Here is an 18,098-nt window from a genome sequence, read left to right as displayed (position 1 = left end):
CATGCAAGTTTCTGCTTTCAAGGGTTTTGGGTTGAACAAAATGATTGGTTTGTAGTTTGCGATGTTCACAGTTCTCCACAGAAATACCAAAACTCTCAATGAGAGTAATGATCAGATTTGCATATCCAACTTTCAAATGGTTTGCAAGACAGTGGGTGAGGTGTTTTATCATGATGGAAGGGAAATTGATTTGTATTTTGTTTTCAAGGCAGTACATTAGCATAGCATCAAGGTGGTTAGCCTCATGCCTTTGCTGAGTTCTTGGAACAATGGCTAAATGCACAAAGATAAACAACAGTTTTTGAAGGGGAGAGAACAGATTATGATTAGTTTGGACTTTAGACACCTTTCCACCAATTGATTCCACAATATCTTTTATGGGCACATCTCCTACACTTTTATCAGTAGCTCCTTTAAAATATTCATCAAACCCCTCATTTGGAGTTCCAAAGATAGCACATAGATAATCAGCATCAAAACTAATTTTCTTATTTTTAACTCTTGACACACAAACACCATCATAATTCTTAAAATTCGCACAGAATTCTTTCAAAGGAGCATGAGCAAGCACATTATTGTAACTTTCACTAAACAATTGCACCCAATTTTGAGCCTCTAAGATTTCAAGTAATTTAGAATACTTACTTACTTCACACCACGACAAGTTGATGCAGAAACCATGAATGAAGCGTTCAGAGCTTGCTTCGATTTTCTTTTGAGATGGAGACATTTCCAACTGAATTTTTTCTCCTAATTCCTCCCATCCCTGATCCTCGAGTTCCTCCAGCTTTCGTTTCTTTGACTCAGCAGGCAAGTTCTTTGGTTTTTCAACAGAGGGTTTTGTTTGATTTTCTTGCTCGATATCCATGGGTGAATCTTTTTGAGGGGTAACTTGAGGTTTTGGTGAAACATCCATGGGTGAATTCGCTGAATCAGTAAAATGTAGGGTGTATTTTACGGAGCGAGGAGGTGAGGAACAGTGTGTAGGGTTTGGTGTCATTTTATAGGGATGGAATTTCAAGGGGTAAAAGAGTCGTTGGAATAGTGTGGAAGGTTAATTGAATAGTGCAGGTGTCGTTTGATGAAGGATAGAGAAATTACTTTTAACTTGGCCAGTTTAAAAATTAATGTGATTTGACATGAAGGGTCTAGGTTAATTGAAGATAATTTTTGATCAGAAACTTTGAATTGAATGAAAAAAGTCACGGGTATTTAATCAACAATTTTGAGAGATGAATTTGAAATTTAAAAGATAAGTAATGAAGGATAATTCAAAATAAAAGATAAGATTTTAAGTAGATTAAATTAATCAACTGACTAGTTAATTAATTCTCAAAAAGATAGAACAAAATCTTATAGATTATTTCGGAGGAACTAGGAACAAATCAACATAGTTTGTTATAACACAGACATGCCTAATGCAATTTGATTTCTTCACATACAACCATAATCCCATATGTAATGCCATACATTCTAATTCTTAGGACTATGTTTTCACATATTCATATTGTGTAAGACATACATTGCATACATAGTTGACTTATGCCTTTGGGGGGAACTTGAGGTCTTCTTAACTCAATTGTATCATGCCAAGTTCCATGCGCATCTTTTCAAATTTATCCCTGATCAAAGGCTTAGTAAGAATGTCAGCAATTTGATTTTCAGTATCACAAAAATCTAACTTAATTAAGCCTTTTTCCACATTATCTTTAAGAAAATGATGCCTTATGTGAATATGCTTCACACGAGAATGATGAACTGGATCTTTTGAAATACATATAGCACTAGTATTATCACAATATATAGGAATGCAATCATACTTCATACCATAGTCTCTTAACTGTTGTTTAATCCAAAGAACTTGGGAACAACAAGCTGCAGCCGCCACATACTCAGCTTCAGTAGTTGATAGGGCCACTGTATTTTTTTTCTTGGAGCCCCAAGAAACTAGACATGGTCCGAGGAACTGAGTCATTCCTGAAGTACTTTTTCTATTCACAAAATCTCCTGCATAATCAGCATCTGCAAAACCTTTTAAATCAAAAGTATCACTTCTAGGATAGAAGAGACAGAGATGGTCAGTTCCTTTGAGGTATCTTAGGATCCTTTTTACTGCAGTGAGATGTGACTCCTTAGGATTAGATTGAAACCTTGCACATAAGCCAACACTAAAAGCAATATCAGGTCTGCTAGCAGTTAAGTATAAAAGGGATCCGATCATACCTCTGTATTTGGTTTGATCTACACTAGTTCCTTGTAGATCTTCATCTAACCTTGTGCCTGTTCCCATTGGTGTATGGTTGGTCTTTGCTTGGTCAAGATTGTATTTCTTCAATAGTTCCTTGACATATTTATGTTGGTGAATTGCAATACCTCTTTCCGTTTGTTTGATTTGAAGTCCAAGAAAGAAGTTTAGTTCCCCCATCATACTCATCTCAAATTCACCACTCATCAGTTCAGCAAAGTACTTGCACAAGATTTCGTTAGTTGCTCCAAAAATAATATCATCAACATATATTTGCACAACTAACAAGTCAGTTCCTTCAGATTTTAAAAACAAAGTTTTATCTACTTTTCCTCTTTTAAAATTATTTTGAAGAAGGAACTTAGAGAGCCTTTCATACCAAGCTCTTGGTGCTTGTTTTAGCCCATAAAGAGCCTTATCAAGCTTAAAGACATGATTAGGAAATTGGGGATTTTCAAAACTAGGTGGTTGTTCCACAAACACCTCTTCTTCAAGAAAACCATTTAAGAAAGCACATTTAACATCCATTTGATATAATTTGAAACCCATAAATGAAGCAAAAGCAATTAATATTCTAATAGCTTCTAACCTGGCAACAGGAGCAAAAGTTTCTCCAAAGTCAATACCTTCTTGTTGGTTATAGCCTTTCACAACAAGTCTGGCCTTGTTCCTCACTATAGTTCCATACTCATCCAGCTTGTTTCTGAAAACCCATTTGAGCCCTATTACCTTTTTATTCTTGGGTTTCTCTTCTAGGTGTCAGACCCTGTTTCTTTCAAATTCATTGAGTTCATCTTGCATGGCAATTATCCAGTCAGCATCTTTGAGAGCTTCTTCATGATTTCTTGGCTCAATTATGGATAGAAAGGCTTAAAAGGCACAGAAGTTCCTCATCTGTGATTTGGTTTGAGTTCTTCTGCCAATGTCACTTATGATGAGATCAGTAGGGTGAGAGCCTTGATATTTGAAGGGCTTTGGATCAAACTCTCTGGCCGGAACTCCTATTTGAGTCACTTCTTCTTCTGCTTCCTCAGGTTCCTCTATGTTGCCAGTTTCTTCATGATCTTGTTCCTCTTGAACTTCAGGTGGAGGAACTTCAGCATTTTCTTGATGACCTTGTTCGGGTTCAATTTGTTTTTCCTTGGGATGATTGGTTTCCTCTTCATCATCCTCCCTGTCACTAACCATACCAATTTCATAATCATTAGAGTCTTGTTCCTGCACATTCATAAACATATTAGATTAATCAAATATCACATGAATGCTTTTTTCGACACACATAGTATTTTTATTGTAAACTTTGTAAGCCTTGCTATTTGATGCATAGCCAAGGAACACAGCTTCATCACTTCTTTCATCAAATTTTCCTATGTTCCTTTTTCCATTATTGTGGACAAAACATCTGCATCCAAAAGCTCTAAAGTGAGAAATATTAGGTTTTCTGCCTTTAAACAGTTCATATGGAGTTTTATTGATGATTGGTCTCATCATAACTCGATTTATAATATAGCAAGCAGTGTTGATAGCTTCAGCCCAGAAGTTCCTTGGAAGTCCACTAGCTATGAGCATTGTTCTTGCCATATCTTCTAGGGTCCTATTCTTCCTCTCCACAACTCCATTTTGTCGAGGAGTTCTTGGGGCTGAGAAGTTATGATCCATGCCATTTTCTCTGCAAAACTCATCAAATCTTGAATTTTCAAACTCAGTTCCATGATCTGACCGAATGTGGATAATTTGATTTCCACTAGTCTTCTGCACTTTCTTGGCAAACGAAACAAATTCATCAAAGGTTTCATCCTTGCTAGACAGAAAAATCACCCAGGTAAATCTAGAAAAATCATCAATAATAACTAGAACATATTTCTTTCCACTTCTACTTTGAACACGCATGGGGCCACACAAATCCATATGAATGAGTTCCAATGGCTTTGTGGTGCTTACCATGTTTTTACTTTTAAAAGATGACCTAACTTGCTTGCCTCTCACACATGCATCACAGATATGTTGTATGAGGAACTTGACTAAGGGAAGCCCTATGACCAAGTTCCTAGCTCTAAGTTTATCCATGAGTGAGAAACTAGCATGTCCAAAACGTTTATGCCATAATAAAGGATCATCATTAATGGCACTCAGGCATGTAAGGTTGTTCCTTGGGACAGAATTGAGATCCACAATGTAAGTGTTCCCTTTTCTAGTTCCTTCAAGAACAACCCTTCTCGTTTTGTCATTAATGATGTTGCATGAATTAGAAGTAAAACTTACAGAGTTTCCTTTGTCACAAAATTGTGATATACTCAGCAAATTGTGCATCAAACCTTCGACCAAAAGTAAATTTTCAATTGAATGGGAACTTGACCTTCCTACTTTTCCTTTTCCAATAACTTCTCCTTTCTTATTGTCACCAAAGGTCACAGTTCCTCCAGAATAGGTCTCAAGTGAGAGGAATTTTGATTTGTCTCCTGTCATATGCTTTGAACAACCGCTGTCGAGGTACCACGTGTTGTTCCCCCTCACTAGGACCTGCAAAAGAACTCATTGATTAGTTTCAGGAACCCAGGTTTCCTTGGGTTCCTTGGACGTTGAAGCAATATCAGATTTTTTAACCCAAACTTGCTTAACATTCTTACTAACAGATTGTTCCTTCTTATAACAAGTATTCACTAAGTGACCTGTTTTCCCACAAAAGGAACAAACTTTATGGCTAGGTAAATCAACATATTTCTTTTTACCTTTATGCTTAGATCGAATGTATCCTGGTCCTTCAGTTCTTTTGGTTTGAGCATTCTCAATCCATTTAGGTACACCAAGTAGACCAGTGCTTCTTTCTTTTCTGATTGCAAGTTCCTTTTCTAAATTAGCTTTTTCAATTCTTAACTCATCAAGATTGTGTTTTAATTTTTCAAAATCTTCACTAAACTTAGGCAATGATTCAGAAGAGGAACTTGACGACTTGAAATCAGTACTGGCAAGCTTGTATTGAGTTAGTTCTACATTAACCATAATATTTTCATACTTGAGTTTTTCATTCATTTCTTTTAGAAGAAGATTCATATCAAAAAGATCAAAGAATCTGCCTTGAACATCAGTACGCTGGTTCTCAATCCAGGTACTGTGTTCCTTGCAGACTTTAAGAGCTTTTTCACATTCATTAAGTTTTTTTAATATCTATTATCCAATCATCTTCCATTTCTAAAACGTAATCAATAAGTACTTCTTTAGGAAGAGTTCTAAGATAATTAGGATCAACATGTACCTCTTTAGCCAGTTCATCATTGTAGGCCTTTTAATCACGTTTGGCCATTAGACATAAATTGGCTGTTTCTTCTTTAGGCTGTTCCTCCTCATCATCACTCTCAGAATCTACCCAAGCAGCAATCATAGCCTTCCTAATGTCTGTTTTGTTGTAAGGAGTTTTGTTGCTCTTGTTCTGTTCCTTGTCCTTCCCTTTACCTTTCCCAGTTTCCCACAAGGGACATTCACGAATAAAGTGATCTAGGGATCCACATTTATGACATCCAGAATCAGCCTTTGAGTTAGAGGACTTCTTGGTGAAGTTCCTTGTTCTATTATTTCGATTGAACATTCTTTTGAACCTTCTCACCAACATAGCCACTTCTTCTTCATCTACCTCAGATTCTTCTTGATCGCCAGCTTTGAGAGCTAAACCTTTTCCTTTCTTCCCTTCACTATTGCTTGTTCCTAAGTGCAACTCATGAGTCATGAGGGAACCAACAAGTTGCTCAATGTTGAATTTCGGGAAGTCCTTAGTTTCTCGTAGGGCAGTCACTTTGGCTCTCCATCTTTCATCTTGAGGGAGGCTCCTTAGAACTTTCCTGACCTGCTCATCAATAGGTATTTGTTTTCCAAGAGAAACAAGCTCATTAATAATTTTAGTGAACCTTGTTAACATTTCCTGGATAGTTTCTTTAGGTTGCATTTCAAAACGTTCATATTTAGACATAAGCAAATCAATTTTAGAGCGTTTCACTTCATTAGTTCCTTCATGTGTTACTTGTAGTAAATCCCAAATTTCTTTAGCATTTTTACAACCTATAACACGATTGTGTTCATGGGGACGAAGACCACAGTGAAGTAATTTATCAGCAAGTGCATTAATTTCCATTTTTTCAAAATCTTCCTTATCAAACTCAGACATGGGTTTAGGTACTACCTCATTTTCACCAACAGTTTTGGTGATTTCGAAATCACCAACTTCAATAACTCTCCAAACTTGGTAGTTGTTAGCTTTGATAAAAATTTCCATCCTGTTCTTCCAATAGGTGTAGAACTTCCCATTGAACATAGGAGGACACTGCGTAGAGTAACCTTCTTCTAGTTTCTCGTGATTGTTCATGTTGCTTCCAGGAACTTAACTCGTCGGGGTTTCCTGATTTCTTCAAGGAACAGGCTCTGATACCAATTGTTGACTCGAATGAACAATACAAGAGGGGGGGTGAAATGTATTGTAGAGGAACTAGGGTAATTTTTGCGGAATTTATAAAGGAACTCGAATAAAAACTAAAAGTGCAAAGAGAGATTTTACGTGGAAAACTTCTTGGCCCTAATCAAGAAGAAAAACCACGACCACAAGGGATTTTAACTCAACTCTTAATAATAATAGGGCAAACAACCTATTACAAATTAAGACTCTAAACTCAAGTTCCTCTATGAACTTAAGCTCCCTTCAACTGATCCCTCAATCAGTCGAACTCTCAAACACTCTCTCTTTCTCCTTGCTTCACTCAAAGCAATAAAACACTCTTAGAGTTTCCCCAAACTCTAACCCAATACAACTCAAAGATTAAACTCTAAATTGCTAAGTACAAAGACACTCAAGGACTTAAGTGGATTATGACTCTTTTTAAAAGCTAAAAGACTGTAATGCTCAAGTGTATTTTTCCAACTGAAAACCAAGGCTATTTATAAAAGAGTTTGGCAGTTAAATCGTAGTTGCCTTGATCACCACTTAACCACAACTTCCTTAAACTAAGGAAGTGCAATTCGTGGATACTTGGGCAGCAAGCTGAGCATATTACAAGGAAGTGGTTTACTGCTTCCTATTTTCTCTCAACTCCCTTGACCAAGTGAAACAGCCGTTTATAAAGAATATTTTCCAAATTAAATTTTCCAAAATAATAGGATAAAATTAAAACTGAAAATCTTTTTAACTAACAAGATTTTTTAACTCAAAAAGATATTTTTCGAAATAGAATTAAAACAAGTTAAAATATGGAAAGATAAAATCTTTATCAAATAAAATTAAATCCACTTAAATCCTATCAATTGTAATGTACTTAACACAAATCAAGTTGCCTAAAGTAAAGATAAAAATACATTAGACTCCTTGATATTGTGAGAAGCTTCGACTCTGAAGCTGCAGTTCCTCACTCAAGGAACTTTCCTTTGACGCCTCAACTCTTGAGCTTCAGTACCCTTCAAGGAACACGACTTGATTGATTTCTTTATTCTTCCATAACTAGCTCTGATCTTGTTCCATGCTCCCTTCTCACTCAAGAATTTCCTAGCACAAACCTGTCAAAAATCAAAGCTAAAACCGAAAGTTAAACTTGTTATAGGTTTGCTTAGGTTCCTTGAGTCATCATCAAAACATATAAGGTCAACAGAAGTATTATCAAAGATGCAAACTAGTACGTTGTTATAATATTGATAACATTAAAAACTAGCATACTTGTGTATAGTCTAAAACTCATTTAGGTTTATCTCATGAACTTGCTATTTCATATCCACCTAACTTTTCTGCATCTTCTTGTTGCTCCAAAGTGTCAAAATGAGGAGTATTCTTAGTTTCTGGAAGCCACAAGCTCACTAACCCACTTAGCATAGATAATCCCCCGATGGCCCAATCTCTATAAATGAAAATGTAGCACTTAATTGCCCAAGAACCAACATTAAAAATGCCACCGTACCATCTAGAACTAACGATTGAAGCATCAATGAAACAGCAAAGTTCCTCTTATTTGTCGGAAATAGCCATACCCTGTGCAAATTAATTCCACTCTAAAGGAGGGTGGATGAGATTCGAACCCAGGACCTCTATATCACGTTGGCACTGATACCATATTAATTAAAGGACCAACTTAACCTAATGGTTAAAGTCCAAGAATATGTTATATAATCTATCACTGTTAGCATGCTAGCAAGTAACAAGGTCTTCTTCTTATTTTTTTTTTTTTTATTATTATTATTTTTTTTTTCTAGAAATGAGTCGGCTAAATGTCCATATATTGCTGATCCGACATTAGAAATTAACAACCACAAGATTAAGATTGTAAATAACAAAATCATGGTTATTTATTTTATCCATGTCATGAATGCATAAATTAAATTTCATTACATGGATACGTCTTATAAAATAGTGATTCCAATCACCATCTTAGGGCTACATAAATTAAAATTAAAGAGACAGGATAAATATATTAGGTTACATGGAATATAATCTGATCTTCGTATACTCATAATTTAGTATCAACTTCAAAAAAAAAAAAAAAAAGAAAAAAGAAAAAAAAAGTGCTTTATGCATGCATACATCATTAATCTCTATGTTCGTTTTTGTATGTTATGGTTTTACTTCTATGCTCAACTTATAAACTTTTAAAGATAAATATTAATTACCCTGTAATAAACATCAAATTATATCATATGTGGTCATTTTGAAATGTATTTTTAGATCATCAAATTTGCTATAATAATATTTTATTGACATATAATTGTGGATATTTAAAATATACCATTAGTGATAGTCTAAACATAAAAGAATATATTTTTTTGTCCTTTTGTAAATAATGATTTGTATCTCTTCATCCCCTATATATATATAAAAACATATATTCCATTGAACATATTTTCCATTGTATAATTTTTCTAGAAAATTACTCCCTCCGTTGTGGTCTAAGAAAAAGTTTGATAAATAGAAATAAACAAAAGGTTAACTAACCAAAAGCTATGAACAAAGATATTAAAAAAAAATGTAGTACGACTAAAAAAAAGGAACAAAAATGGTATAAATTAATTGCCCTATTGTTTAATCTAAAACCACTAAGCCAAATATAGAAATACATACAAAAGTATCCGAATTTCAAAAGTATGCAATGAGAAAAAAGGAAGATAGATTTGTTAATTGTTATGATGCTTTCTCAATGATAATGAGTCATCATATTATTCTACTTTTCATTCTGTTACCGTGTATTGTGGGAACACTTCATGTACGTTCTTTTTCTTAGGGACTATGTATATATACAACATGCATTGTCTATTTAAATTTGTCACCTATATCAATGCAAATTATGTTCTTAGATATTATTTGTAGTGAGGACTAGAAACAACCTAGTACGTGAATATTATATCTGGTTTTTTAATTAATTTATTTATTTATTTTTTTTTTTTTTTTTTTTGGCAAGAAACAAAACATAGATTAGAATAAATAAGAGTAGCTGGATAACACTATAATTACAAAATGCACCTTAACAGTTCAAGGTGGCTGATGAGTTAATGCGCATCCAACCCCTACTACCATCTGCTCCGCATCAGTTAGACTTGTGGTAATTTGGTTAGTGACAGACCAAAAGAGAAGTTTAAACCATTACAGAAGAAAGTTTGCGTCACACTTGGCTGCTGAATAGTTACAAAAGTTTGCAGAATAATATAGCTTGTCTGCCCAACATAGCTTGTCTGCCCGCCACATTCGCTTCCCATACACTTGTCCTTGGTGCTTTTGACAGTTTTCCTGCTGCTACGGTTGAGATCAGGCCAGTGTATAAAGAATAATAGTTCTCCATTTCATCAAAACCAGTCCTCTATTTAGGGCCTGTTCTCAAACGATTATTTTCAGCTCAGTTCAGTTCAGTTTAGTGCAGCTCTAATATGTTCAGTTTAGTTCAACTCTAATAAGTTCAATTCAATTCAACTCCTAATTTCCTTCTCTTATAAAATATTCATTTCAGTATAGTTCAGTTCAGAATAAGTTCAGTTCAGTTGAGTTCAGTTCAGCTCTAATAAGTTCAGTTCAGTAAATGAGAACATACCCTTATTAACTATTTGGACTGCCCTCAATCAGCCCGAAAGGATATGAACATCCTCCAATTTCTCCCAAATAGCCCAAGAAACAACTGCTATGATGGCTAAAGTTACAGCTATAAGAGCAGAAGTAGCACTTATATGGGTAGCAATACCTTTGGTCCATTCTCCTTTTTTACTCTTACAGATACAGGCAATCCCAGCCCCCAATGTGTGAGGTTTGAAGGAGGCATCCACGACAATGTTGAAATTATGGTGAGTAGGGGGAAAAGGAAGGCTGAAAGAAGGATGGGAGTTGGTGCTAGCTGGCCTCAACAGACTCAACTGATTTGCTAAATGGGTTAAGGAGTTTGTCCCAGTCTCAGTAATGATTGATTTTCTATTAAACACCTAGTCATTCCTTCTCAGCCAAAGTCTCCAAGTAATGAGGGAAAATGATTCATTCCAAGGGAGATTTAAGGAGGGATGCAACGTGGAGTTTTTCAGATTTGCATTCCACCTATCCATACAATTCAGGTTAGGTTGAAGGTGGGAGGTTTCACAATGTTCCAGATTTCAGAAGCTCTGTGGTAGGCCCTAAAGATATAGAGAGTTGTTTCTTTCAAATTTGGATAGAAACAACATAAGCCTAAGGGTATTATGTGTCTGGAGTTGAGGTGATCAGTTGTAGGAAGCCTATCCCAAAGGCATAGCTACAAGAAGAATTTAGTAAAAGGAGGAATGTTGAGATTCTAAAAAGAGTGATTAAAATGTTTCTGTTGGACTTAATGATTTTGATGATGAAACAACCTAACTTATTTACAAACTTATAAGAGCTTGATTGTTTTAGAGTATGATCAGTTGCAATGACTAGGAGAATCGAATGTCTTGCAAAGATACCATGAGGAACAAGAAAGCCAGGAATAAAGCAATCCAAAAGAGAAGGGTTCCCTCACAGGAACTGGTGCTTCAGAGTGAAAACTTCAGAATGAAAGCTTCGCCGGAGAAGAGAAGTTCCTTCGAAGGAATAAAAGCCTCAGAGTAGAAGCTTCTGCACAGAATCATGAAGATGGACTAAGATATTATTATATTTTAGGATTTATGTAAGTGTAAGGATAATATTACACTCAAATAATATCTTTGTGGAATTGGTCTATAAAGATAATATTGTGCAAGCTAGTTTTTAGGAATATAGTTGAGTTTAAATTCTATCTTTATGAAAAGGATTTTATTTTATTTGTTTTCTGAAATTAGTTAAACAAATAAAATCTATTTTGTTTTCCAAAACTTACGGCATACTCCCCATGATCTTTCTCAAGTCATGGTCTTGCACATTGAGGAGTTCATATTCCTTGAATTTAGGACATGATCTTCTTAGTGGGTTGGAGTAGTGGCGTTATGGATTTGTTGCACAAATAAGTTTTTCCTAAACGAATTTTAATCTTTAAATAGTTGTTGATTTCAGTTGGAAAAACTCACCCTTGCTCAAATAGATTTCAATCTTTGTTTTCTTTGATCGAGTTAAGAGTCAATTCCACACTAGAGAATTAGAGTGTTCAAATGTTCTTATACTAGAGTTATTCCTTAGAGTTGTATTTTGGGGAATTGGAAAGTTTAAGTGAACTTTTGTTTGTGAAAAAGAGATGCGAGAAAGTGAAAAGAAAGAAAAGAGAGTTAGAGATGAGTAACAAGTTGGCTGACTTGTTCCTCGGGGCTTCGAGTTCGTTGAGGAACTTGAAGTTAGAGTCTTTAGTTTGTAATAGGTTCATTTTCCCTATTCCAGTGAAGATTATTTTCCCAAAATCCCAAGTGGTCCTGGTTTTTCTCCTTGTTTAGGGCTAAGGATTTTTCCATGTAAAATCTCTCTTCCACTTTCAGTTCCTTTAGCTTACTTAGTTTTATTTCCGCAAAAAGATTGACTAAATTGTCATACTACAATTCAACCCCACCCCATTCTTGTAGTATTCATTGAAACAACAATTGGTATCAGAGCCTAACTTCTAGGAAAATTATGAAACCCTGAAAAAGAAAGGTCCTGGAAAGGATGAATACACACAAAAAGCTCGAGGAAGGATATTCAACTCAAAGGCCTCCAATGTTCAATGGTAAGTTCTATACTTACTAGAAGAACCACATGGAGATTTTTATCAAGGTAGAGAGCTATCAAGTTTGGAGGGTCATTGGAGTAGGTGATTTTGAAGTCACTAAAACAAACGCTCAAAATGAGGTAATCCCTAAGCCCATGTCTGAATTTAATTAAGAGGATTTTGATAAAATGAAAATCAATGCTATGGCTGTGAAATTGCTCCACTGTGGACTTGGACCTCATGAACACAATCGTGTTATGGGGTGCAAGAACGCTAAGTAAATCTTGGATTTGCTGCAGATTACTCATGAAGGAACCAATCAGGTTAAACGCTAAAAAATCGATCTACTTATGTCTAAGTATGAGAGATTTAAGATGCAACCTAAAGAAACTATCCAAGAAATGCTAACTCGATTTACTAACATCATAAATGAGTTGGTTTCCCTTGGTAGACAGATTCCTACAAATGAGCAGGTCAGGAAGGTTGTTCAAAGTCTCCCACAGGATGAGAGATGGAGAGCTAAGGTGATAGCCCTTTGGAATACGAAGGATTTCACCAAGTTCAATATCAAACAACTTACAGGTTCACTTATGACTCATAAATTACACCTTGGAGTCCACAATGAATATATGAGGAACAAGGGACTAGCACTTAAAGCTAAAGAGGAGGAAGAATCAGAAGTGGACAAGGATGAGGCTTCTATGATTATGCATCGATTCAAAAAATGTTTAGAAAAGGTTGCACCTCAAGGAACTTTGAAAAGAAGAATTCAAATCCAAAGCCTGACTACAGCTACCACAAGTGTAGATCGCTAGATCACTTTATAAGAGAATGTCCCTTATGGGAAAATGATAAAGGAAAAGGAAAGCCTAAGAAGAAAGGAAAAGAAAAATTCAGCGAAGCAAACAACTACAAGTCAGACATGAAAAAAGCTATGATAGCAGCTTGGGGAGATTCAGACAGTGAAGAAGAAGAGGATAATCAACCAAATGAGGAGACGACTAATCTGTGTCTGATGGCTAAGTCAGATGATGAAAAAGCCTACCTTGAGGAACTCCAAAAAGAGGTATTTCTTGATCCTAAATAGCTTAAAACTCTCTCTAAAGAATTCCTAATTGATATATGTCTAGAAGAAGAAGAATTCTTTAGAGAAACTTGTGTCAAGCTTAAAAAGTGTGAAAAAGCTCTTAAGGTTTGCAAAGAACATGATGCTTGGTTGGAAATAGTCTATGCCAAGTCTCAAAGCAAACTGAGAGAACTAGTCTTGAAGTATAAACACATAAATGAGATAGCTGATAACATCAAGAATGAAAGTATTCTTCTTAATGTTAAATTAACTCAATATAAGCTCATGAATTCTGATATCACTTCTAGCAGTTCCTTAAGCGATTAGTTGCTTAAATTTAATGTTGATTTTGAAAGTCTAACTGTAGACACCTAAATGTGTCTCCCCAAAACCAAACCCGGTGATGAGTGCCTTTCGCGTCGAATCATAATCGAATGAAGTGAAAGTGTGGAAAGTTTAGTGTTGCGGATAGTTTTAATTTCTTTTCTCTTCTCTCTGTTTTTGAAAACTTATTTTAAGAAAACAGCCAATCCAGTTTGTTTGGTCCATGATATGGGTCCAATAGTTGTGTAGTTGGATGAGGCTTGACAAGAGTTTTCCATCGATATATTATAAGCTTAATTCCGATGAATATTGAGGAAGTTATGGCCAATTTACTAAACTGGGCCCAGTTTGAGCATTATATGCGGCCCAATGATCTAGGGGAGGGCCTAATATGATTTATCATTCCTAATGCAATTAGGAATGGTTTTAGTCTTCTAGATTCTTCTAGATGGTTCTTTTCATTCCTAATCCAATTAGCATTGATAAATTGACTTTTGTTGACTTTTCAGAGTTTTAATTAAACTCAAAGAACATTTTTAAGGGAAAGATACGATTTTATCCTCCTGTACGGTAATTTTTTATCTGATTTTAGAAAACGCGTGAATTTCTGGAATCAGCGCCAAACGCCAGCTATAGCGCCTGGTGCTACGCTTGGCGCCTGGCGGTAGTGTTGGCGCTGGTTTAGTTTTTGTTACGCCAGACTCTGTTTTAAGATTTTATCTTTTTGGCTGATTTTTTCTATAAATAACGTATTAAAAACTCCGTTTTCGATAACAAGATTTGATCTAAATAAAAACCAAAACACCGTTTTGGATAACCAATATTCACCTACAACCAGTTTTCATTCATCAATTTTCTCATTCTCTTTAATCATTCACCATTTCTCTCTCTCTCCCTTTTTCTAAACTTGCTTTTCAAATACAAAATTCCGCATTCATTAGATCTAGAAACACCTAGCCATATTCGAAGTTGCCTTCGCCCTAGACGTGAAAGGTTTAATTTATGAGGGTTTGGTCCCAAATCTCTCTTTCAATCATTTAATTTAATTGTTTGTTTATTATTTTCCTTGAAGTTACTAACGTGTGTATTTTGTTATTAGAAAGAGGTACGAGGCATCAAAGTAAGTACTTTAATGGTTTTTATTGATGTTATGATGTAGAAATCATGTTTAAATTGTTATGATATTCCTAGTATCATGTCTAGGGTAATTTTAATATTAAGTATGATTGTTACTATGCCTTTTATTCTCTTCCTAATATTTATGATTTTTAGTATCATTTTAGGGTTAAAGATTTGATTTTTATTGCTTAGTGACATGCTAGGGTTTGTTATTAATCTTGTTAGTATCATGCCTAGGATCTTGCTATTTTTATTATGCTTTAACATGATTTATGATTATTTTTATAATTGTTTTGATTATGATTATAATTTAATTATTGCTATAATGATTATTATTATGATTAACATGATTATTATTATGATTAATATGATTGTTATTATGATGATTATTGTTTTGATGATTATAATTATTATTTTTATTATTTATTATGTTGCTTGATATTTATTGTTATTGCTTGATCACACCTTTTATGTATGTTTAAAGGGAATTTGTACTTGTAATCACGCTTAATAAGATAATTAATAATCTTGTTTAGTGTTAATGTGATTATAATTTCAAGTGATCGCCAATAATAGATTTGTTTGTGCATTATATTCAACCAACATGGATAAACAGGTTTAGGGTAATCCTATTGATTGCATGTTAGTCAGAAAGCGCACATGAATACGATCTGAATAAAGTAGAGGCCTATTATTAGGGCAGGTTCAATCTCTTTTAGGTTGGATTTGTACCTTCATCCCCGAACCTTTATTTGGTTCAAGACCTTATGGAGTTGACGATCTGTTGGATCGTTTAGAGGTGTAACCTTCACCCTGTGAACGATTTAAAAGTTCCTAAAACTTGTTGGCGACTCTTTTTCTCTATCTTCTTTCCCTTTGGACGCCACCGTACTTTAGTGTATGACCACAGTGGGGTTCAATCTAGGGGGTTGACGCTTGAAATTTATTCCCCACAGTTTTTGGCGACTCCGCTGAGGAGGATTTCTATTTTAATTCCTAAATTTGTTTCGGCAATGATTTAGAATGAGTGGATGAGACTCGAAACGTTCTAAGTATTTCATGTGCGTAACTTTGATTAACATTATTGTCATATGCATAAAAAAGATCTAATTGGAAAGACCATCCGTAATGAGTTAAAAACATAGGATTTTACACGTAGGAAATTTGAGGAATATCTTTCACAACTAGGACCGAAATAACACCGCGCGAAACTGGAAAATTTTATCGAGCACAGAAAGCTGCTGAGGCATGTGGGAATTAGCGCCAGGGGCCAGAGTATTGGCGCCAGAATTTTAACTGTAGCGCCAGACGCCAGCATTGGCGCCAGGCGTTACAGCCAAAAACTGGCGCCAGTCTCTGTTTGCTGGCGCCAACTTCCCCCAATACCAAGCCAGAAATATGCGTTCTAATTTCGACCTGTTTTTCGTATTGTTTGTTCGATCCTACTTCCTGATCGAATTTTTTCTCACTTTTCTGAAACCCATATGTGTTCTACATATGGACATAACCCTCTGGGAATTCATGCTCCATCTACCTGATTGAACGCTCTGTGCAACAAAGGGTACATCCGAGAATGTTGAATTCACCAAACCATGGAAGCGAGTTTTTTCTAAAACTCGCGGTGTCCCATCCACTCGCGCCAACCCTTCACGGTTAGGCTTCCGCGCGGTGCATCCAGACAATTAACCATGGACCCTCTATTGACTAAACCATATCCCGAACTTTAGAGAACTACAACCATGGTTAGGTTGCAAACTCATTGCATCATATTGTGCCTACTTGACTAATTGTGCATTATTTGTTGCGCATATACTCTACGTTTTCTTAACCGTTTGTTTGACTTGTGTTGAGATTAAATAAATTAATGACTTAAAGAACTTTTCCTAATTAATTAATTAATTAATTAATTAATTAGAGTCAATAAAGTCTAATATTTTAATCAGAATTGACCTAGTACGACTTTAGGCATACCCCAGCTGAGTAATAACACCGAAAACAGTCCCAGATTGAAGCTCCAGTATTGGCGCCAAAATCTGGACTGTAGCCCCACCCTGTGGAGTGTGGCGCCCGGCGACAGCTCTGTCGTCTAGCGCCAAGCTACACACAGTTCTGTCGTTTTGCCGACAGTTCGGATTATTGGTCGAGTCATCACCTAGTGTCTAATTAACTAGTTTGCTAATTAATTCGGTTAATTTTCGCTGTCAATAATACCTTGACAAGTCATTAATTGAGTCTAGTCACATAGTCTAGCGACATGGTCATGACACGAGTCTTAACATATCACCTACACTCACTAGTCTTGGCACACACTTCGAGTATATGTCACCATGACCATACCTTAAGTTCATGCATGAGTCGGTTTTTTCCGTCATTTGAGTTGGGGGGTACATCCTATTCCTAATTCTTTATATCCCTCCATCTACATCATTTATCTTCACATTCTATTCCAATATTTCTTCACTTCTTCCATCCATTGCATGTTGAGTAAAGCTTGAGTCAAATAATTAACAATGAATATCCCCAAATTCCTTTTCCACAGTACTTGGTCGAGGAGAGAAGGGCGATTAATCAACGATAACCTCTTTATTCAAAACCGATTCGTCAAAAGAGGAAGGCTAAAAAGATAATGGCAACACAAGAAGAAGTCAACGAGCTTAGGAACCAACTGATTACCATGACTGAAACACTGAAGCTCCTCACACTTAAGGTCGATGATCCCGTGAAACAACAAAAAATGAACCTCATGCAAGAGAGTTTGAGAAAGCTATCTAGTGACTATAAATTTCAGGGCATGAGTTCACAAGGGGTCTCGCTGGATAAGGAACTTCTTCCGCATAAGTTCAACGCCACTGACATCCCTAAATTCAAGACCATAGATAACCCTTACTTCCATATAAGAGCTTTTGAAACTATAATGAACATTAAGGGTATCGATAAGAAGGTTTTCCCCTCTCTGTTCTCTCTATCTCTTGAAACCGTTTTCCAACAATGGTACTTCTCCCTTGACAAAGAGAAAACATCTACCTGGGAATCGATAGTAAACGCTTTCATTGATAGATACAAGTGCAATATTCAAGTTGAAACCGATCATAGACAACTTGAGATGCTAAGACAAAAAGAGAATGAAGGCTGTACTTCTTTCTTTAACAAATGGAGGGAAACTTCCGCTAAGATGATTGAGGTGCCCACTGAAAAAGAATCTGTGAGGATGTTTATCAAGAATCTCCCAAGTGAAGTATTCGAA

The sequence above is a fragment of the Chenopodium album genome, chromosome 4 (genome assembly GCF_948465745.1).
Source record: "Chenopodium album chromosome 4, dcCheAlbu1.1, whole genome shotgun sequence".
Lineage (NCBI taxonomy): Eukaryota > Viridiplantae > Streptophyta > Magnoliopsida > Caryophyllales > Amaranthaceae > Chenopodium > Chenopodium album.
This window is presented reverse-complemented; position numbering follows the sequence as displayed.